This window comes from Suricata suricatta, chromosome 9 (assembly GCF_006229205.1).
Source record: "Suricata suricatta isolate VVHF042 chromosome 9, meerkat_22Aug2017_6uvM2_HiC, whole genome shotgun sequence".
Classification (NCBI taxonomy): domain Eukaryota; kingdom Metazoa; phylum Chordata; class Mammalia; order Carnivora; family Herpestidae; genus Suricata; species Suricata suricatta.
Window position 1 is genome coordinate 2,782,750 of NC_043708.1, and position 22,746 is coordinate 2,805,495.

Below are 22,746 nucleotides of genomic sequence, written 5' to 3' on the forward strand. Positions count from 1 at the left end.
GCATCTCAAACCCTGAAGATGGGAACTTGATTTGGCTCGTGGGCGGCGTGGGGTGGTCAGGGACTGTGTCTTGTTCGCTGCTGTGGCCGAACGGCACAGAGCCTGAGGCACTGCATAAATATCGAGTGCATGGGGTTAATGACGAGAGCTAACTTTTTTTTTGAGCAGTTAGCTTGTGATCGACATTGCTCTAAGCATTTAACCTGTGTTCCGTTGAACGAATGAATGACTACAATGTGTTAAGTGCTAAAAATGAAATATGTGTTAGATCTGCACGTAGAGAGGAAGACGTTTTCAGAGGGGCAGGAGATGAGGGGCGTGTCACATTGCTAGGCTGGAAAGAGGGGAGGTTGGGAAGGGGTTATTCCCCGCAGAGGGACTAGCCTCTACAAAGACGGAGCCTGAAGGCTGCGGCCGAAGCCCCGGCTGCAGAGGCCATGTATAGTAAAGCCAGGAAGTGACACCTGAACGGTGGGATAAAGCCAGGCTGGTGTGGGTCCTGGCTGCTAATAACAAAATAATTCCCCCCAGGTGATGGCCTATGTGAGAGCATCTATGTAGAACAGAGCTGCTCTGCTAGCAGCCGGCGGGCACTGTCATTCCACGGGCCTCAGCATCTGGGTCCTCATAAGGCAGGGGCTGAGATGGCTGCCGGCTCTCCCTCCAGCCCGCCCCCCCTCCCGCCCCCAGCTCCCATCTACCTGGAACTCCTCCCTTATGCGGAGATGACATAAGGACCAGAGTCCCGGCTTCCCACTTTCTTGGTTTGAGATGACAGTTTCTTTTAAGGAACATGAATTGGCTTTTCAAAGTTCAAACTCATAACTTGCTTCCTAAATTGGTTGGAGGAAGGGAAGCCAAAGGTGTTATTTTTATATCGGAGTGCACAGTCACAGAGCTGAGTCCTGATTGGTAGGATGATGATAGGATGATTTGATTCCCCCAAATCATCTTTGGAAAATGGGGAAACATACAATATATGCTTATCCTTGCTCAATTACCCAGCCAAGCCCCAGGGGCTGCTGGTACATGGACACTGGTCAGATGATTCTTTTCCCTAAGGAGGTCGTGGAAGAGGGAACAGAGTAATACCCCACCCACCTGCCCTCCATCTGTCCACCCTTGTGTGATATGCCCACACAGATCTAGAAAGCCTTTCAGAAAAATATAAAAAACTGCAATGAGTTTGTGCTGTGATCATAATGGTAACAAATAATAATAATGCCACCAAAGCTAATCCTGAATGCTTACTCAATGCTAAGGACTTTGCTCAGCACCCCACCCCCACCCCCATGTCCTTTTAGGGGTAGGAACAGGAATAAAGAGGGGAATCTATTAGGTGCAGGTTAGCAAACTCTGAATTAGCCACACACCATCTGAGACCCAGAAACCGAGCGGTGACCTGGTAGATGGAGAGAGGCTGCTCACGCGCTCACCGTGAGTCAGCACCATTCAGAAGACCCCAGGAGATGCAGCCACTTGGGCTTCCAAGACACTCAAGCATCTGCAGCCTGGCCCTGAGCCAGAGCAATGGAGCGGCAGGCTTCGGAGTTGCAGCTCTGTATGATAGGTTCAAAATTAAAAGTGTTTATTTCCAAGAGGATGGAAATCGAAAAAATCGGAACGAAGATTCATACATAAACCCAAAGTGCTCGCACTTCTGTTTCATAAAATGTTTGCTATGTTTAACGCATAATAAGAATGGTCAATGTTGATTGAGTGCTTACTGTACCCAGGGTGCTAAGCACTCCAAATTCCTTATCCCCTGGGCTGACCCCAGGGCTACAAGGGGAGGAGATTTCTTCTGAGATGCCCTTTTGGCCCCCTGGCACGGGACCCTGCCCCGCCCTCACCGCCCCCACTAAATTCCTAGCTGTCTTTGGGTCGGGGGGGGGGCGGGTTAGAGGAGGAGGGGCAGCCCCGGGGTCGGTGGGGGGGGAGCTCCACCCAAGCCTGGCTTCTCCCACGGCTGCCTCCGTGAGGCGGCTCGGTTTTCCCCTGTCCTACTACAGTAGAAGCTGCTTTCAACGGGCAGTAGGGGGGGGAGCTGTTGGAAAGAGAATTCGTTCCAAGTTGATGGGGTGACCGTGGCTGCTAGGCGGCTTGTATTTTATCGGAAATCAGGGATGAACGGTCTACACGGAGGAGGTCGCGTCCCTTCTCTACCCCTCTCTTTAAAGACCTGCACTGGGTGGCTCCTTGGTCCCAAGCGGGGGGCTCAGTACCTTCCCTTCCCTGCCTCCTCTCTCCTCCCGACCCTGGATCCCTCCCCTGCTTCTCTCTCTCCTTCTCCCAACCCTGGGTGGCACCGAGCCCTCACCGGAAGCCCCGCTGACCCAGCACCTGCGGGCTCTGCGCCTGGGGTCGCCCCTCCTCTCCCCTCGAAATACCATATTGGGCTTGTCCATTCTTTCCTTCGTTCCATGTGCTCGGAATGCAGCAGGGCCCGGCCCAACGTGGCTGCTCGGTTAACGGCTGTGGAACCAACGCGTACCCCTGGAACCGGGTGCTGGCGATGACAGCAGCCGCCGGTCCACAGGGCATACTTTGGATTTTGACCTTCCAGCGGTTTTAAGCCGCGCGGTTCCGGGGGCAGCGCGCACCGCGCCGGCCCTTCGCTCACCGAGGAGGGGGAGGCCACGGGGCACCTTCGGGTGAGCTGGGCCTGGGACCCGCCCCTTCGCCGCCCGGGTTCGGTGCGGGGGGCCTCAAGGTGAGGCTGGGAGCCTGGTGGGTCGCGGTCGCGGGTGGGGTGGGGGTCGGGGCCGCGCCCAGACCCAGCAAGCGGTCTCCTGGCGCCCCCTAGTGGCGCGGAGGGGGGCACAGGCGCGTGCACGGGGACCCCGCGCCCCGGGAGGCCTCTCCCTAGTCTCTGCGCCGCGGTCCGCCGCGGTCCCCGGGGAGCCACCGGATTCACATTCCCAAGGTCACCGGGGCCACTTGCCCATGGCTACAGAACAAACAATGGCAGTGACCAGAGGCGAATGCCAGCCTGTGGCCTGGCTTGCATCCCACCGCCCACTGGGAAGGTCAGAGAAGTTTGGGTCTAAGGACAGACGATGAGGGGTCCGTCCTCCCCACAGGTCCTCCGAGGCCCCGGACGCTGCCGTGGGTGCTCCTCCTCCAACGCATCCCACCCCTTTTCTCACCTGAGACCTGTGTCCGCGACCAAGGCCATGGCTCCCTGCGCACCCTGGACCCCCATCCCTTCTCAGGGATTATCACTTCTGAATTCTGACTCCCAGATGCTCGCCCTCTCCCTCCTTGACCCTTCCCAGCGGTTTCCAACCTGCCCCAATGCATCCCTTCTTTAAAAAGAAAGAAAACCCTGCCACCGTGTCTGCCCGCAACTCTCCATATTTGTGCTTTAGCAAAATGCCTTGAAAATGAACATGGGTGGAGACAGCCTCACATAATGATCAAGAGCGTCCTGACATCCCTGGGCAAGTGCCACCCCCCAGGTCATCGGTGACCTTCGCATGGGCACATCAGGGATCGGTCCTCAGTTCCCATCTCGCTGGACCGCTGGGCAGCTTAGACACAGCCCGGCCTCTTCCCCTTCCGCGTTTCCCTTCCCCGGCCCTCCTGGCTCCCACGACTCCTGCTCGGCCTCCTTTGCTGGTCTCCCCTCCTCTTCCACAGCCCGAATGGTAGCAGTGGCCCAATGCCCCGTCTGCAGACAGCTTTTGTGTTCCACAACACTCCCCAGGTGACCTCCCCCAACCCCATGACATTCGACACATCTCTCTACTGGCAGCTCCCAACCTTAGAAGCTCCATTTAGCTCCTGTTCTAGGAAATAACACCACATTCAGGCCAGGTTGGCTGGAAGCGTGGTTCGGGTCTTTTACATCTTTACTGACTGTTTAAAACAATTTTAATGATGATTTATTTTTGATAGAGAGAGGGAGAGAGCAAGCAGGGGAGGGGCAGAGAGGGGGGAGACAGAGAATCCGAAGCAGGCTCCAGGCTCTGAGCTGTCAGCACAGAGCCCGATGCAGGGCTCGAACCCATGAACTGTGAGATCAAGACATGAGCCAAAGTCGGACCTTCAACCGACTGAGCCACCTTGGCGCCCCCTTACTGATTTTCTACCCATTCTTGAGAGAGGTGTTGAAAGGTCAGATTACAGTTGTGCTTTATTCTTTCTCCTTGCCACTCAATCCGTTTCTTGGTTCATGAAACTGAAGCTCTGTTTTTTCATGTGTGAACGTCCAGCACTGTTGTATCTTTTCCGTGAATCGACCCCTTTATCATTTTGAAATGTCCCTCTCATCCTGGAAGTGTTATCTACCCTGTAATTTACTTTGACTTCAGCATGGCCACTCTGGCTTCCCTTTGATCAGTGTTAATCATCGCTTATTTTCCTTCCTCCTGTACTTCTAACCTGCTGGGGCCTTTGCATTTAAAGTGGGTTTCTTGGGGCCCAGGCCATCGAATGTCTGACTTCTGCTCAGGTCATGATTTCATGGTTCATGGCTGGTGAGTGATCTCGTGGTTCAACCCCCACATCGGGCTCAGTCTTCTACCACAGAGCCGTCAAATCCTCTGTCCCCCTCTCTCTGCCCCTCCCCCACTCACATGTGCGCTCTCTCAAAAATAAACATTTCTTAAAAAGGGGTTTCTTTAAAAAAATTTTTTTTTAATTTATTTTTGAGAGAGAGAGAGACAGCGTGAGCAGGGGAGGGTCAAAGAGAGAGGGAGACACAGAATCCGAAGCAGGCTGCAGGCTCTAAGCTGTCAGCACAGAGCCTGACATGGGGCTTGAACCCACGAACTGTGAGATCATGACCTGAGCCGAAGCCGGACGCTGAACCGACTGAGCCCCCCAGCGCCCCAGAAGTGGGTTTCTTATAGGCGGCACACAGTTGGTTTTTGCTCTCTAAAAACCCTACCTGCTAATCTCTGTTCTTCCTTTGGGGTGATTATTGACCTGGATGGATGAAGTCACCATCTTGGCCTGTTTCTATTTTCCTACCTGTTCGTTGTCCAGACGGAATCCTTCCTTCCCCAGAGCCCCCATCTCAGCCAACACCGCCGCCTCACCCCGTGCCCGGAGTGTCCCTTGGTGCCTCTCCTGTTCCCTGATGTCCCCTCTGGCCCGACAGCCAACTCTGCCATTCTCCCCAGACATCTCCGGAATCTGACCTCTTCCTTTCCTGCCGCACTGCGGTGCTATGGGCTCTCATTCAGCCCCTCTGGCCCTCCCCTGCTAGAGAGCCACCTGCCTCAGGGACATCTGTGTGAACACAGGTCAGAGCGACGGGTTTTCTGAGGCTTCACATCCCACTTACGGGGAAACCCGCCCTTGGCCTGCCCCTCAAACTCATCCCGTCTCTCTGTCCGCCTTGATGTGCTGACCTTGTCGTCCCCGATGGCACCAAGGACGCCGCAGCCTGAGGGTCTTTCCTTGTTCTAGAATGCTCTTTCTCCAGAGTCTTGAAGGGTCACTCCTCTTCATCAGCCTTCTGCCCAAGTGTGACCCTCGGCCCCACCACTCGCCCCTTCGCGGTCGTCAGGGCACGTTCTCTGCTCAGCGCACATCCGCCCTCCTCACTCGTGCTCGGTGCCCCTGACTAGAATGCAGTCCCTGAGGTCAAGGACTTTCTCCTGGTAACGGCAGATCTTAGCATCTGTGCCTTGGAACGGTGTCATGCTTGCTGTAGGTGCGGGATACACCACGGGGGCACGCGTAACCAAACAGAACACTTCTGTTCTCTCCAGATGAATTACAAGGTGATTCTAAAAACAAACTAAAAAGAAAATCACTCAGCAAGTAAGTTACCTACACATCAAAGCCTAATCGTAAAGAAACTTCAAAGTTGGGGGCGCCTGGGGGGCTCAGTCGGTTAAGCGTCCAGCTTCAGCTCAGGTCATGATCTCACGGTTTGTGGGTTTGAGCCCCACGTCAGGCGCTGTGCTGACAGCTCAGAGCCTGGAGCCTGCTTCAGATTCTGTGTCTTCCTCTCTCTCTGGCCCTCCCCTGCTCGCGCTGCCTCTGTCTGTCTCTCAAAAATAAACATTAAAAAAAAAATAAAAGAAACTGTCAAAGTTTATTTATTTATTTTTAAATTTTTTAACGCCTATTCAATTTTAAGAGACAGAGACAGACAGTGTGAGCAGGGAGGGGCAGAGAGTGAGGGAGGCACAGAATCCGAAGCAGCTCCAGGCTCCGAGCCGTCAGCACAGAGCCGGACACGGGGCTTGAACTCATGAACCGTGAGATCGTGACCTGAGCCGAAGCCAGATGCCCAACCGACTGAGCCCCCAGCCGCCCCGCATCACAGCTTAATTCCGTAACGTTACAAAGGGGCGCTCCGCGCCCACGTGTCACACCTGCATGTTAATCTGCAGGTTGACTCAGGCCTTTGCAGTTTGTCTCCATTTGTGATCACGATGGAGCCAGAAAGCATCCCTTCATTTCCTCAAGGCTTTGAGAAGAGGCGACACAAATACAGAGTTCTAGATGTGTCCTTGTGAGGAGTCACTTGATGGGCTCTCTGGGGATCTGGGAGGCCACCTGTTTGGGTTGAAGCATGTCCCCCAAAAGACATGTTGAAGTCCTAACACGTGGTCCTTGTGAATGTGACCTTACTTGGACAGTGGGTCTCTGCAGATGTCACCAAGTTGCAGTGAGGTCATTCTGGATGAGGGTGGGCCCTAAATCCAGTGACTGGGGTCCTTACAGGAAGAGGGAGAAGTGGACTCAGACACCCAGACCCACACAGGGAGAGCGCCGTGTGAGGACAGAGGTGGAGACTGGAGTGACAGACCCACAAACAAGGGCACAAGAGGCCGCCAGCAGCCTCCCGGGGCTGGGAGGGGGCACGGCGCCGTGAGCGTGCTTCTGCGAGCCGGCCTCCTGCAAGGCAGCCTTGACAGTTGGAGGGTAGGGCGAGTCCACCAGAAACCACCAAAGTTTGGTGAATTCTGTGTTAGGTGAATTTTATCTCAATAAAGATTGTTTTTATTTTATTTAAAAGTTTATTTACTTATTGGGGGGTAGGGGGGTGGAGAGACAGAGAAAGGGAGGGAGGATCCCAAACAGGCTCCACGCTGTCAGCACAGAGCCCGACGCGGGGCTCAGTCTCACAAACCGAGAGACCACGACCTGAGCCAAAATCAAGAGCTGGACAGTTAACGAACTGAGCCACCCAGGTGCCCCAATAAAATCGTTTTTAAGCGGTCATGTGGAAAGAAAAAAAATCAGCAGGAAAAGTATGACTTTCATGATCTCCTAAACATGAGAAGCTTTCTCGTTGGTTAGAAATATGTGGGCAAATAAAAACAGTAAAGCTAATCTTTCCTGAGGACGCTCCAACCTTCAGGGACATCGAGAATGAATGAACATGGTTCTTTCCTTGTTTGATACTAAAATCAGAACGACCCAGAGGAGATGAGCACCTCTGCAACAACGTCCACGCGAGTTCCCGGAGCCGTCCTGTGTGCGTGGCACCTGATGCCACAGACCGTGCACTTGGAAGTGACCACGGTCATAGATTTTAAACCATGTATTTGGGGTACCTGGGTGGCTCAAACTTAGGCTCAGGTCATGATCTCATGGTCTGTGGGTTTGAGCCCCGCGTCGGGCTCTGTGCGGACAGCTCAGAACCTGGAGCCTGCTTCGGATTCTGTGTCTCCCTCTCTCTCTGACCCTCCCCTGCTTGCGTTCTGTGTCTGTCTCTCAATAAATGGAAACGTTTAAATAAAACAATAAACAAATTATGTGTATTTAACCGTGATTTTAAGGAAAAACTTACCAGGAACAGTATGAGCAGCGCGCCCCTTCCGCTGTGTGCCTTGGGACGTGCCGCGAGCGTCTTTTCTGGACCGTTGTCAGTTGTCACTGTCCCTTCTGCATCGGGATCAGCTTCCGGCTCTGCCTTTGCGCTCAGAGTGATGCGAAGTGTGTCTAGGGGCTCTGTCAGCATGGGCTCTTGGCCGGTGTCACTTCCTGGGGACATGATGCTTCTCATCTAGTTACCCTCCCCAGACCCCTCTGGCCGGGGTGTCCACGCGCCCTCCGCGGCGCTCTCTTCTGGACCCGACGCTGCTGCATCCCAGTGAGCCCTCCAGTGTCCCCGCTGCCTGTCCCTGCTGCTCTCGCCTGTGTCGGCCGACTCCCTGCTTCGGTGACGTGCTTTCGTGAAATGCCAAGTGTGTCCGGCACGGAAGGAGGCCTCCTCACTTGGCTGGTGCGCGGGCGCTGAGTAACACACGGTGGCCGGCCACCCCCGGCTCTGAGGGAAGCGCCGGCTGGGCCCTGATCGGGAGGCGCGGCCGTTGTTTATGTAGCGATCTGCAGGCGGGTGGGCTCACAGAGTCTGTACCTGGGGCAGGGGCTCAGTTAACACACAGGGTCACCGACGCGCGAACTGTGTTGTTGGGGGACTGAGGTTATTTTCCTAGACCATAGTAACTGAAGTTTCTGCGCCTCGGAACCATGCAGAGCAGGGGCTGCCTGTAGTGACATTTCCAACCTCCCCTTCCCACCTTGCCGTCCCTTTTCTGCATTCAAGGAGGAGCTGGCCCCGGACCTGCAGTCCGAGGATTGAAGCACAAGGTGCCTAGGGGTCTTGTGCCTGGGGGTCTTGTGCACTCGGTACCTCCCCTCCCCGCCGCCGCACACACAAAGCCAAGCCCTCAGACAACAGCCGGGAATGGAGGACTGAGGCAGAACCGATGTGTCCCTTTGGGCGAGGTGTCACGGAGAAGCAGGGTTGACGAAGCATCTTGGACCACAGGGAGGTTCCCCTGATCTGGGGGGGAGGAGAGGCAGGTGAGGGGGTCCCAGGCCTGCTGCCTCCCGTCCCCAGAGAGCAAAGCAGGAGGGATCTGGCACCCAGGTGACAATGCCAGGCGAGCTGGCTACAGAGGGCCACATGCCCAGTGAGGCTGGGGATTGCGCTGAGTGTGGGACCGGGGGAGGGGTCTGCAATAGCCAGTGTGGACAGTTAACCAGTGGCAGCAGGCTCCCCCACAGCGCCCCACCCCTGCAGGAGTCCTGACTTAGGAAGGGGGCAGGACTCGGAAACTGATGGTCATGAAAATGCCCACAGAATCGCAGAACGGGGGCTTGGGGCAGAAATCAAGCTGTCACAGATATGGAGGCAGTGGCAGTGGCTGCCCACCCATCTGTGGCTGGAGAGCCATGCCTGTGACAGCAGCCCGAGCCATCACGATGGGCTGGCCTGCTCTAATGGCCACACTCACAGCACCGGCGGTAGGTTAGACAGGAGGCTCAGTGGCAGAGGGAACTTGCTTAAGACCTCATAGGTACAAAGATGTGGAGCAGGGGTTCAAACTCGGATACTACCTGTGCCTAGAGACTTTTTTAAGTTTATATATTTATTTTGAGAGAGAGCCAGCAGAGGGCCTGACTCAGGGCTTGAACTCACAGACCATGAGATCATGGCCTGAGCTGACATCAAGAGTCGGATGCTTAACCGACTGAGCCAGCCAAGCGCTCCTGTGCCTAGAGATTTATAACCTCCAGAAGTGCGTAGGCCGGGCCCTGTTCCGCCGTCTCTCCTGTCCCCGGTGTAGCACCAAGCACAGGTGAGATGTTGACTAGTGAGCTTTGGTTTTCCATCTATAAATCTCAGGGGGTGAGATCTCTGAGCATCCACCCAGAAACGTGGCAAGGTCAGCCTGCCGGGCAGGGCACAAACCATGGGTGTGCTGACACCTAGTGGCTGCTCCCTGTAATTGCAGTCCCAGCCCCAGGTGCTCCCGGAACTCGTGGGCTCCTGGTCCTGGCCATGGCCCTGGTCCTCTCCTCCACAGTGCTGCAGCTGCCTGCTGCCCTAGCTGACTTCCCTCCTTGTCGGGCAGGGCGGCGCCACGCCACAAGCGGAGCCGGCTCTGGGCAATATTTATTCAGTTTCATTTATTTCCATAGGATCTTCGTTCTAGGACTGCGGGATGGGCAGAGGCTGAATCTCCTTCCTTCTTGCTGAGGGAAGCTTACAGCTGGCCCAACACAACCATATATGTCCATCCAAAAACCCTGCTCAGGTCAAGCATTTAAGTGTTCTCAAAATTTATTTTGAGAGAGCGCACATAAGCAGGGGAGGAGAGGGAGGGAGAAAGAATCCCAAGCGGACTCTGTGCTGTCAGTGCAGAGCCCGATGTGGGACCTGATCTCATCCCAGTAGGATTATGACCTGACCCCTCAAGACACAGTAGGATTATGACCAGACCCAAACAAGAGTTGGATGCTCAACCGACTGAGCCAGGCAGGAGCCCCCACTACTATGCACTTTGGAGAAAGAACCTCCTACTTTACTCCAAAGAGTAAATGTAAACATTTTACAGAGACAACCCAACATTTCCAGCAGAGTGCGCTGGGTCTGGTGAGGGGCAAGGCACAGGAGAGTGGCCGGCTAGGTTAGGACTTTGCTTAGCTTCAGTGCAATGGTCACTTCGCCACAGGTAGGGGAACACGTCTAATTTTTATGGACGAGACAAAATCCTTCTTCACCCTAAAAGTGACAGGACATAAAATGGTTTATCAGATGTTATTTTATCACAGCAGATGCTGTCATCTCCTGGCATTGCCAGTCAGCCTGTAAGTTTGACATCAACTGCCGTTTCTCTATATTGAACATCCTAGAATGTAGGTGGTAAGATTTTAAGTAATCTCCACACCCAGTGTGAGGCTCGAACTCACAACTCCGAGGCCAAGAGCTGCACGCTCTCCTGACTGAGCCGGCCGTGCATCAGGAATCATGGAGTCGGACAAAGCTTAGCCGGCTGCCTCAGGACAGGACTTTTCAGACCTTCTAGGAGGTTCTTCGAACCTTTGGGGGCAGTGGCAGGTGCAACATTTCCCAAGCTACTTGGCTATGGGGCTCTTTTTGGTGGAACATGAATGCCCAGCCCCTGTGGGGCCAGAGATCTGCGGTGCTACTTGGGGAGCCCAGAACCTGGAGCCATGGGTTTAATAAACATGGCTGTTACTTCAGGGGTTTTGGTTTCTTTCATTTTTATTTTTTTAATGTTTATTCATTTTTGAGAGACAGACAGCACATGAGTAGGGGAGGGGCAGAGGGAGAGAGGGAGACACAGAATCCGAAGTGGGCTCCAGGCTCTGAGCTGTCAGCACAGAACCTGACACGGGACTCGAACATACAGACAAGTGAGGTCATGACCTGAGCCGAAGTCGGACACTTAACCGACTGAGCCCCCAGGCGCCCCCGTTTGGGCCATTCTCAAGTGTGCAAGCAGGGGCATTAAGGACATTTGTAAATGTATGCAGCCCTCAGCACCACCCATGTCCAGAATGTCTTCATCATCCCAAAGAGAAATCCGTAACCCACTAAACCGTACCGCCCCCCCTCAACGCCCAGCCCAAGGGATGGTTCTGGGAAGGGACAGTCTGGATGGTGGGGCTTCTCCTCCATGTCCTTTTTGCAAAGGACGCAGCGCCCCACTCAGCTGCCAGCTGTCAGGCAGAATACCAAAACCCTAAACGCGGCCCCTGGCAGCAGCCCTAGCGTTTACTCAGACTTCAAGCCAAGGTTAAGGTCAGCAGTTATGTGCTACTTTAATAATGCACCTTCAGAGGGAAGTAGGTGCACATCTTCATGTCACATGGGGCCTTGATAGGCTCCTGGCGCCAAAAAAGGACATCAAGGAAAAACTAAGAAAATCTGAACTATGGACTTGAGTAAATAATAATGTATCGGGGTGCCTGGCTGGCTCAGTCAGTAGAGCGTCTGACTCTTGATCTCAGGGTCGTGAGTTCTAGCCCGCGTTGGTTGTGGGACCTTACTTTAGCCCGTGGTTCCAGCATCTTGGTTATGCTCCCAGACCACAAGCTTGTTTTCCTTTTTTAAAGTTTATTTATTTTATTTGTTTTGAGAGACAGAGACTGCATGAGCAAGGGAGGAGCAGAGAGAGAGAGAGAGAGAGAGAGAGAGAGAGAGAGAGAGAGGGAGAGGGAGAGAGAGAGAGAGATTGAGAAAATCCCGACTCATGAAAACACGAGATCACGACCTGAGCTCAAACCGAAGAGTCGGACGCTCCAGGACTCAGCTGCCCAGGCGCTCCATCCCAGATCGCCGGTTCTGAGACCTGGGAATGCCTGGTTTTCTGGACACTGGGGCTGATGATGGAAATACGGCCCCACTTCAGGGCTGGGGACACGAGTGCCAGGTGGGGTGCCCAGGACGAAAGCTGACTCCCTTCTGGGGGTGCTGCATAGGCCTCCTGCAACCTCTGGGCTGAGCCATCCCTGTCGAGCCTCTGACGGCACAGCTCTGCGCGTCGTTAGGACACCCCGCGTGGACTTTGGCTCACTGGCCACCTGAGCACGTGCACTCCGTGCGCGGCAGCCTCGGAGCTCAGACCCCTGGGCCACCGACCATGCAGAGGAGACAGACGGGTGAGCGCCAGGCCTTGCCCGTGAAGATTCACAGCCTGGAGTGGGAGTCTGGGATGGGGAATCAAGAGGAAAGAAGAGGGCTGCTGCCCGTCCTGGGTGAAGATGAGACGCCACTGTGGTTTGGGGACAGAGGGCATAATGCCTTCATCTTCCGGGAGGGTGTCCCCCTTGTGAGAACAGCAAAGATGCTCACGTGAGGGCGGAGCCTGTCCCGCACCACTGCGGGGGGCCTTACCCCATTACAACCCCGAGTCCTGTGTGTGGCCACCCATTCCCTCTGACGACTGCCTACTCCTCAAACCCACACTCCGCTGCAGGCTCCCACCCACCTCAGGACCCTCGCACGTGCTGGGTGCTCTTCCCTCGCTTCCTTCAAAGTCTGCTTCTCCGTAAGCCCCCCCCTGCCCCTCCGATAAAGGTGTCCCCTCCTCCTAGACCCTCTCTCAGTTTCGGTTTTTCCCAGTAGCCTGCATCACTGGGTCTCTTTCCTGCACTGGAAGGAAAGTTCTAGAAGGCCGAGGGTTTCTACCTCTTTTGTTTAATGCTAGATGCGCAGTGCCTGGAGGAGGGCCTGGGAGCCCGCGGGTGTTGGATGCATATTTGTTGAACCCAATAGATCACACTGCGGGCGGTTCCCTTGGGGCCTTCGCACATTTCTCCCGCCCCCCTTCCAGGTCTGGCCCCCAGGCGCCTCTCTTCCCAGCTCTGCCGGAGACCCCCGTGTCCCACGTGGAATGGGCTTGAGACACCAGCCCGTTGTGCCCCAGTCAGGAGGGGACATTGGGAAGCAGCTGGCCCCGCCCTCCAGGGTCACCAGTATCCTGAGCAAACATAGGTGAGTAAGGGAGAGTCATCGAGGCTCGGGTGACTCCAAACGGCACAGAGAGGGGGTGCTCTCGTGGCTCACCCACTCTCAGTTCTCAGGGGGCAAGAGCAGCTGGCTGAGGGTCTGCAGGGTGCTTAGGCTGACGTCTAGGTTCAACCCGGGCTGCTCCACTTCCAGGCCCCAAAGCCTCTGCTGTCTGTCCCGACTTCCGGCCTCAGGCACACTACGGACCCCTCGACCCCCCGCTGCTGTTGTCAAGTCTCGGCATCGTTAAAAAAGAAACAAAAGGCCCCAAATGGAGCCACGTGTGCTAAGCCTTTTGTCAGCAATCCAAGGCTTCATTTGTAACCCAACTGCGGTGTCAGCCCCTCGCAGGAATGGGACCTACCTTAACTAGTCAGCTGGGACTACCTGGTTAGCACTAGTGAGGCTAGCTGCCTGACAGACCCCTGTCTCTCGCCAGAAGACGGTGGCCTCGCTTTAAAAGAATCCACTCTTTGCTAGAAACTTCCTTTCTGGGCCCACCTCAGTCGACAAGGGTTTCCCATTTCCTACAGCTGCTCAGAGCTCCTTCGCGCTGCCGGCTGGGGTGCCGGCCGCTGGGGAACTGAACAAGGCCGATCCGATCTGCACACTCGCCCCGCCGTACCTGGTTTCACAGGCCGCAGCGAAAGCCGAGTGGCCACTCCTGGGCGGAAGTCAGCCAGGGGCAGAGGCTCTGCCCTGCTCAACAACCTCACCCACGGTCAGCGCTCTGGGACTCCCGGTTCCCCTTCAGGCCACCGCCCTGCTTCACACGGCCCTGCACGTCCACGCTGCCTCCCGCGGGCCGCGGGCCACGCTGTTCCCTGCGTGACCCTGGGGCCATTTCACAGGCGAAGGCACTGAGGGCGCTCAGCTCACTCCGAAGGCCCAGGAGGCGGGCTCTTCGCTTAGCAAGTGGCCGCGTGCGGAGGCCGGCAACCGCACCTCAGGGCTCCGCGGTCTCCATGCCGGGTTCTGATCCAGGACCCCAGCTCTCTCCCGCCATACACAAACCAACAAAACCGCCGCGATCACGTGTCCGAGAGTCAGTTCGGTCACGTGCCCCAAGCCCGTCAGGTCACGTGAGCCCCGGGACCAATCCCTGCGGCCAGAACGGGGAGGCCTTGGGATTGGCCCGTCGCGACCAGGGGGCGGGACTTTGCGCGAGGCCGGAAGCCCTGTCCGCCCCTCCCCGTCCAATCTGTTATCCGCGTGAATCTCGCTCCCCGCGAGACCTGGAGTCGGGCTGCTGGCCCCTAACGCCAACAGTGCGCCGGGCGGGAGCGGGCCTGTCGCGTTTTAGGGTGGCCTCGCGTGCCGCTTGCGTCATTTTTCCGAGCCGACTGTGAGATGAGGGCCCTCCTCGCCCTGAAACTTTTGCTCGCCTCCTCACTTTTGTCCCGTTTTGGGAGACTGGGACAAATTTCTTAACGTGGCCCCAGGGATCGTCCACCGTTGTCCTTCCCGGCCCCTGACACCGTGTCCTCCGTTCCTTCCTCACGGTCATGTCCTGACCTGTGCTCCGAGCACTCATTTGATTTTTATCATTGCAGCTGGATGAGGGATACTTCAGCCGTCGTCTTTGGCTGGGCTCCTGGGGCTGTGACCCCTTCGAATTATATGCATATTAGGCAGTTTTGGTGCTCGTGTTGATGGGGGGAGGGGGGACTTCCATCAGATTCCAATGCCGAGACCCCCAGAGGAGGGGCTCCTCACGGGACCATCAGGGCCCAGCTGTGCCCGCCTGTGTGCTCTGTGGGCCCAGGGCCTGCCGCAGGTGGTCAGGGGTGCTTATTACACGGAAGAGAATGTCCTAACCTCATTTCTCCCGACTACCCTCTGCGCCAGCTCAGTCTAGTCCCACGGGACTGCTTCCTATACCTGCACACTTTAAAAAACTATATATATATATAATTTATCACCAAGTTGGCTAACATGCGGTGTATAGAGTGTGCTCTTGGCTTCCGGAGTAGATTCCCATGATTCATCACTTACTTACAACACCCAGTGCCCGTCCCAACAAGTGCCCTCCTCCATGGCCATCACTCATTTTCCCCTCCCCTTCGCTTCCCCCATCAAAGCGCAATTTGTTCTCTGTATTTAAGGGCCTCTTACGGTTTGCCTCCTTCTCTCTTTGAAACTCTTGTTTCCCCTTCCCTTCCCCCATGGTCTTCTGTTAAGTTTCTCAAATTCCACTAATGCGTGAAGTCATATGATATTTGCTTTCTCTGACTTATTTTACTCAGCATAATACCCCCCAGATCCATCCACGTTGTTGCAAATGGCAGGGTTTCATTCTTTCTCATTGCCATCATATACATTAACCACAGTCTGTATCCATTCATCAGCTGATGGACGTTTAGGCTCTTTCCATAATTTGGCTGTTGAAAGCACGCTCTAGACATTGGGGTACGTGACCTGCACACAACTTTCGATGGCACTCCTCCCTGCTGGGATCACCTCCTTTCCTCTGCTGGACATGTGTTCTTTCACCTTGCCATTAAACATTGACTGGGCCTAAGAGCTGGCTCGGGGAGGCACAGTGCTAGAGGCTGGAGGCACCGTGGGGAACAGGACAGGTCCGGGCACTGTCACTGCAGAGCTTGTGGTCTCTTCAGGCAGCGTTTGAGCCCCGTGTTGGGCTCTGTGCTGACAGCTCAGAGCCTGGAGCCTGTCTTTAGATCCTGTGTCTCCCTCTCTCTCTGACCCTCCCTTGCTCATGCTCTCTATCTCAAAAATAAATTAAAAAAACAAAAAATAAATAAAATAGGAAACATGGCATGCGAGGGGCTTAGCTTTTGTCGGTGAAGCATCCAACTTCAGTTCAGGTCATGATCTCATGGTTCATTGGTTTGAGCCCTGCGTCGGGCTCTGTGCTGACAGCTCAGAGCCTGGAGCCTGCTTTGGGTTCTGTGTCTCAAAAATAATTAAGCATTACAAAGGAAAAGAAAAAAACTAAAAGAAAAAAAGGAAATGTATGTTCGTAAAATCAGTGCACTATTCCAGAATACTCCAGACATGCCTAAGTCCTCGGAATACTTCTCATCTGGGGCACAAGTGCTAACCAGTGCTCCTTCTTCATTGTGAATGTAGGAAAACATCCTCTTGTGTCTCATATAATATTTTGGGTCTGAACTACACCTTAATATCAAAATTGCGACCTTTGTTTTCTTTTAATTTGTCTTACCTTGGCGTATCTTTGCCCACCCTTCCATTGGATCACTTCATTTTAGGTGTGGTGCTGTGCCCAGAATAGATTTCGATTCTCAAATAAGCAGAAGACAAACACAAAATTTAGAGTATAGCACAGAACGTCCTTTTTTAAAAGCCAATCTGAACAATACATATTTTTGTGGTCTTCAGCCTTGACCCCGTGGTGAGGAGGGAAGGCTGCCATTGAGGTCTGCGGCCACTCAGCGAGCACTCGAGAAAGCGTCCCGTCCCCTCCCAGGCCTCTCTTTGGGCGGCCGGACACGGGGTCTGGTTGTCTCCACTGTTACTGAGATGCCCTGGACTTCCACCTGCCTCTGCTGCCAGGCCGCCCTCCACCGCCGGGACGCCCTCCACCGCTGGGACGCCCTCCACCGCTGCCCCCAGCCTCTCAAGCCTGGCTCCTTGCCGTTCAGGTCCCCCTTAGACACCCCGCCCTCGGGGAGGCCGCCCGACCCCCATCAGAGGTGGGTGGTCTGTTCCTCTGACGGTTTCTTCTTGTCTGCCTTTCCCCACCGGGAAATAAGTTCCAGGAGCGCATAGTAGGTGCACAGTAAACGCTCTGATGTAGCTGGTCGTGCGTCGGCCATGCTTAGGGCCAGGTGGCCACAGGATGACAGCCCTGCTCTCGCTCCCCACCCCTCAGTCTCTGCTCTGCCCTGCCTGGAATGTCAGACGCAGCATGCATGGTGGACGGGCCCCTCCCTCTGGGGGTCCTGTGCTCCCTCTCCCCTGCCCCCACGCTTTCTGGCTGCGAAGTGGGGGGCCCTCCCTCCTGGCCCAGCTGCCCCTGGTTAGGTCAGGTTAGGAAGCGCGCCCTCTGGGGGCCCTGGCGGGCTGGGCTGGATGCCTCCCGGCCCCACCAGCTCTGTACCGTGTTCCATGATCTCTTCGACCCCGGTCTCTGCCGCAAGCTGAAGAGGTGCTCCACAAAAGAAATGTTTATCGAGTGAATGAACCCGATGCATCGCGTTGAAGGGGACCACCAGCCCGAGCCGCCTGCCACTGCTTCTCTTTCCTGTGTTCTGACTCAGCCCTAGGAAGAGCCCTGCTGCCCGTGGTGGGTAGCAGGTGACAGTGGTCGCACTCCTGCAGCGCCGTGTTGGGCTTCGGTAGCTTTGCTATGTGCTGGTGACAGATGCACGACCCTGGGCAAATCACTCATGCCTCTGATTCCTGAGCCCTCTGGCTGCCTTCCAGCCTCAGTGCGAAGACCGGCAGCGGTAACGACCCCCAACGCGCCAAGCACATACCCGGTGCGCCCCGTCTTCAGGACCACGTAACTCTCGGCACTCTGGCCCGGGGCACCTGCGTCTCTCCAGCTGCCACTGCGGCCCAGCTCCCTAGTGCGGCGGCGTGGACGGCACTCGGGGGTCTCGGCAGTGCTCAGCGCGTGCCCAGACCCCCCAGTCCGAGCAGTAGTGGGGGCCTCACACCTACAGGGGTTCCGTGCCTCGGAGCTGCTCCTCATTCTGCATGTGCTCCCCACCCCCAGCTCATGTCCTACCTGGGGGACTTCGGTGTCACCTGTCACCTCTGATCTTATCAACTCCCTGCACTGAATTCTTTTTTTAAAAAATGTTTATTATTGAGAGAGAGAGCGCACACAAGTGAGTGAGCTAGTGGGGGAGGGGCAGAGAGAGAGGGAGACACAGAATCCCAAGCAGGCTGCAGGCTCTGTCAGCACAGAGCCGATGTGAGGCTTGAACCCACAAACTGTGAGATCACTACCTGAGCTGCCGTCAGACACTCAACTGAGAGCCACCCAGGGGCCTTGAGAAACTTAGATTTTATTTTGTTTACTAAAAATTGTTTTTAATGCTTACTTATTTTTGAGAGAGAGGGAGAGAGAGAGTGCAAGAAGGGGAGGGCCAGAGAGTGAGGGAGACTCAGAATCCAAAACAGGCTCCAGGCTCCGAGCTGTCAGCACAGGGTCCAATGTGGGGCCCAAACCCATAAACTATGAGATCATGACCTGAAGTCTGGCACCCAACCGACTGAGCCACTCAGGTGCCCTAAAACTTAGATTTTAATACGGGAAACATTTTCTCTTCAGGGAATATCTAAACTTTTACTTCACAAAGTAAAAATGTTTCCGTAAGAGGCTCACCACCTACCTCAAATAAATCTTTCGAATTTGCGTTTCCTAGAGACATTAAAAAAAATCCAGAGCCTGGAAATAATGCAGCGACAGGCAGCGTGAAGGACTGCCCATAAACACACAACTCTCTCTAAACACGCCCAAGCCGCTGCGTTCCAGCACTCACTAGTCAAGGGCTCTCCTCTCCCTGAGTCTACTTCATTTTCTGTAAAACAGGGGCTTTGAATTCCTAGAATTCGGGATTTCATAGGTCAGGGGGCAGATCACGTTGTCATATCATTAAAACTTTCCTTGGGGGGTGGGATGACGCAGTATTGCCAACCGTTTTGAGTTTGGAATTACAAAAGAAACTACTATTGGGCTCAGTAGGTGAAGCATCCGACTTTGGCTCAGGTCATGATCTTGCAGCTCACGGGTTTGAGCCCCGCGTTGGGCTCTGTGCTGACAGCGCGGAGCCTGGAGCCTGCCCCCTTCCTGCCCATGTTCTGTCTCTCTCTTTTTAAAAACATTTTGTTTTTGATGTTTATTTATTATCGAGACAGAGAGAAACAGAGCATGAGTGGGGGAGGGGCAGAGAGAAAGACACAGAATCCGAAGCAGGCTCCGGGCTCTGAGCTGTGAGCACAGAGCCTGATGTAGGGCTCGAACCCATGAACTGTGAGATCATGACCTGAGCTGAAGTCAGACGCTTAGCCGACTGAGCCACCCAGGGTGCCTGTCTCTCTCTCTCTCAAAAAATAAACAAACATTAAAAAAATTAAAAAAACAAAAGAAACTACTATTTACATTTGCCATTTCATGAAGCCACATTTACCCTGCACTGGGGGTGATCAGAAGGGGGCACCTGGGGGGCTCAGTCGGTTAAGCGTCCGACTCCTGAGTTCGGCTCAGGTCGTGAGCTCACTCATGGTCCTGTGATTAAGCCCCGCGTTGGGCTCCATGCTGAGCATAGGACTCTCTCTTCCTCTCCCTCCCCTGCTCACACACCCTGTCTCAGAAAAAGATTCTTTCCTCCACTCCCAAAAAGTGCTGTGGAATTTACATAAAACTTTCGTGAAAGGCGTACGGATGCAAACGTGCCGGAACAGGGCAATGCTGAGCTAGAACAGTCTGGGCAGAACCTCTTCTCTTCCACCTCCTTCCCTAGAAAGAGTTAATCTTAGTGGATTTTGAACTAAGTGGATTTTGATAGTGAAATCCATCCCCCTCCCCCCCAGTCTCGAGATGAAATCTTACGTAAAACCACAAATATTAGAGCTGAAGTTCCGGTAGACTTACAGGTTCCTATAGTCCCATCATGAAGTTAATGGTCGTTGTGGTCTCCAAAGGGTGGAAAGTTGGTATGACGTGTTGGAGTTTTTAAAGTAGTTCAAATGTTACCATCTTTAACTATGTAAAAACAGTGGCCTCTGAAGTGTGTGTGAAGGGGCCACAGGGCTGGGCAGTGTCTGGGTCCCTCGCTCTAGAAGTGACGGGCGTGTGTTCCCAGCCCCACCCCCACCCTCAGGGGAGGGGCTGGACCCCAGGGCCACACTGCGTGGGCTGGAACCCAGCTGCCCTCGGTACCGTGTGACCCTGCGCAGGAGACCTGGCCTCTGCGGGCCTGTGTCCTCCTGTCAGTGAGGGTGGACCCCGGCAGGTATTTGGTGGCTCATGGGAAGTGAGCCCGTCAGCACGAAGGCTCGGGTTCTCAGGAAGGAGACACTTCTGGTGCCCCCATCACCTGCCACCGTGCAAGAACGGTGACACGGAGCTGGACTCCCACCAGGGCACGCGTGCGTTTCCTGGGGCCTCCCAGGGGCTCCTGCGCCCCAGGATGTTACCAGACCTCCCCGAGTCCACACGGCCCGAGGCGTAGGGTGTCCGAACGGTGTACCCGCCCCGGGGCGGAAGCGGGGTACATGTGGTTCCCCGGACTCCCCCGTGTGCACCGGCCACGGGCTGCCGGGACCGGGCCCCCTCAGCATGCCCAGGCCCCGGGGCGACTCTGTGCTCTTACCGGGAAGGGTGCCACACGAGGGAAGGAGCGACCCCACGCACCTGCCGGAATGTCCACCAAGCAGAGCCACGGACCGGGGTGGTTTGTGGCAATGACCTGAGGAAGTCCCTGGACTCTCGGCCGCTGGCTGACTTTTCATGAACAGCCTCGGTGGGACCAGTGACGATCCCCGTGAAGGGGGGGGCAGTCAGCTGAGGCCCCGAACGAACTCAGATTCTCAGCGATTCTGTTTGCAAGACATTAATTTCAAGAATCATTTAAACATCACAATTTGGGCTCAGATGACTCCATTTCTAGAGACCGTGTTGTGACCTCCGTTTGCCTTCTCAAAGGGGAGAGGGGAGGTGGGGGCGAAGAGCACCGTGCCCTGTCCCCCTGCGGAAGAGAACGGAGCCCCCGGGTCGGGCCCAGGGGAGCCCGGCACACGCCGCCGCAGTGGGGGCTCCACACTGCCCGACCCCCCGCCGTCCCTGGTGTGGCCGCCTCACCCGGGGGCAAAGTCGGTAGATGTTGAGCAGGACCAGTGGGCCCCACACCGTGGCTAAATTTAGTTTCATGATGAGCAATAAAATTCACATGTTCTTTATTTAGTCCATATAATACACCATTTTTAGAGTTTTTTAAAATTAGATAAAAGAGCATATTAAATGGCAAGTGTATGAAGTTTTCTCTTCATAAACAATGTCAAAACAAAAAGTTTTGAATTACAAAATGTTAAAAAATATGTAGGTACTTAACATTTCACTAAAGCGTAAAGTTACAGAGATCTTCTAAAGAAAAATAATTGTGCCACTTACCTATTTTTGCTGTTTCTATGAACTTTTTTTATTCTGTACATAGGACATTTTGTACAAAATATGAAGTCTACATTTTTATTACTTATTACCATAAAACAAAGATACAATGTATGTACAATATTAAAAGGAAGCCATACACTAAAAAGACACTCGGAATAGTGACATTTCTGATGTACAGACACGTTTTGGGAGGCGAGGACGCCGAACGCAGAACTTTATGAAGAAAAACAGTCACCGGTTTATTGTCAGTGTCGTGCTTCTGGAGGCCGGTTCGGTACAGGATAAACGTTGTGTCTATAGAATGATCTAGAAGTTGAACAATCAGCACAGCGAATCGGAGTACTAACTAGGAAAACCTTAATAGGCCAAAATATGAAATAATACTCTCGTCAAAGAAAATTAGGTTCTCTCAAACTCCCCTCCCCCCTTTTTGGTGAATGTTTGTCTTCAATAAAGAGCAGAAATAAAACCTCGACAGAAAAAACAGTGTTCTTACAGGCTGAGCTTTCTACAGTCACCCAGACAAGGAGATTTTGCTTTTTCCCGAGGCCAGAGGAGTCTCCCCGGACCCCTCCCCCACACATCCGAACGTCCAAAATCAAGGATATTTGAGTCTACCAGCTAAAGACGGAAGTTCAAACAACGGTGTATCAAAATACACGAGACGCTGCTTTATACAATAAAAAGCACCCTTTTCCCCTCAAAAGGCAAAGGCATCTAAACTTTGTTTTTGTAAGTGATACATTTCATAATGGTACAATTGATAGGTCCTAGTCAAGTTTCTCAGGAAGCGTTTCTTCTCACCGAGTGGCCCTTCCTGCTTCCGGCCGCGACAGTGTGTTTTCTCAGTCAGCGCTTGCTCCGAACACTGACAGCCAGCCCTCCCCACCCCCACCCCCGCCACCTTCCTCCGGGACACAAGGGGACGGACGTTGTGGATGGAGGGATGGAGCTGGGCCCGGGGGCAGCAGGCGCCACAGCTGCACGGGGGACCCTGTCCGCTTTCCACGACGTGTCAACGGACACCCATGACCTCGCGTCAGAACAGACTAAGGGCAGCCACGTTTTATCTTCTGTGCATCAACGACATTGAACATGAACTTATATAATCTTATGCCAGAGACCACGGGGCTGCAGTCACGTGCTCGGGGTGGCAGTTGCACATCTCAAACAGCTTTCAAGCAGGATCAAGAAGTCAAGACACTGGCCACCCTGAGAGAAGTACAGAGCAGACGAAGCACTACGGGCAAAGGCTGTTCTCCTCGTGCTGTTCCATTCAGACAAGCAGCTCAAACATGCAAGGAAATCTGTGGGATCTATAGCAGCACTTGAAGGCCCCTGGGAACCTCGACCCTGTCTCTTCCCGACGAGGCGCTCACCTCGCCTGCCCCGCGCAGCTGCA

The 22,746-nt window shown here is 54.5% G+C and overlaps 1 long non-coding RNA gene across 1 annotated transcript; it reads left to right on the forward strand.

Annotated features, from left to right (window-relative positions):
• Positions 1–2,445: 2,445 nt before the first annotated feature.
• On the forward strand, positions 2,446–3,345 carry LOC115302901. The gene is made up of 2 exons (XR_003913704.1): positions 2,446–2,713; positions 3,084–3,345. It is a non-coding gene; the product is annotated as an uncharacterized LOC115302901 (long non-coding RNA).
• Positions 3,346–22,746: the final 19,401 nt, after the last annotated feature.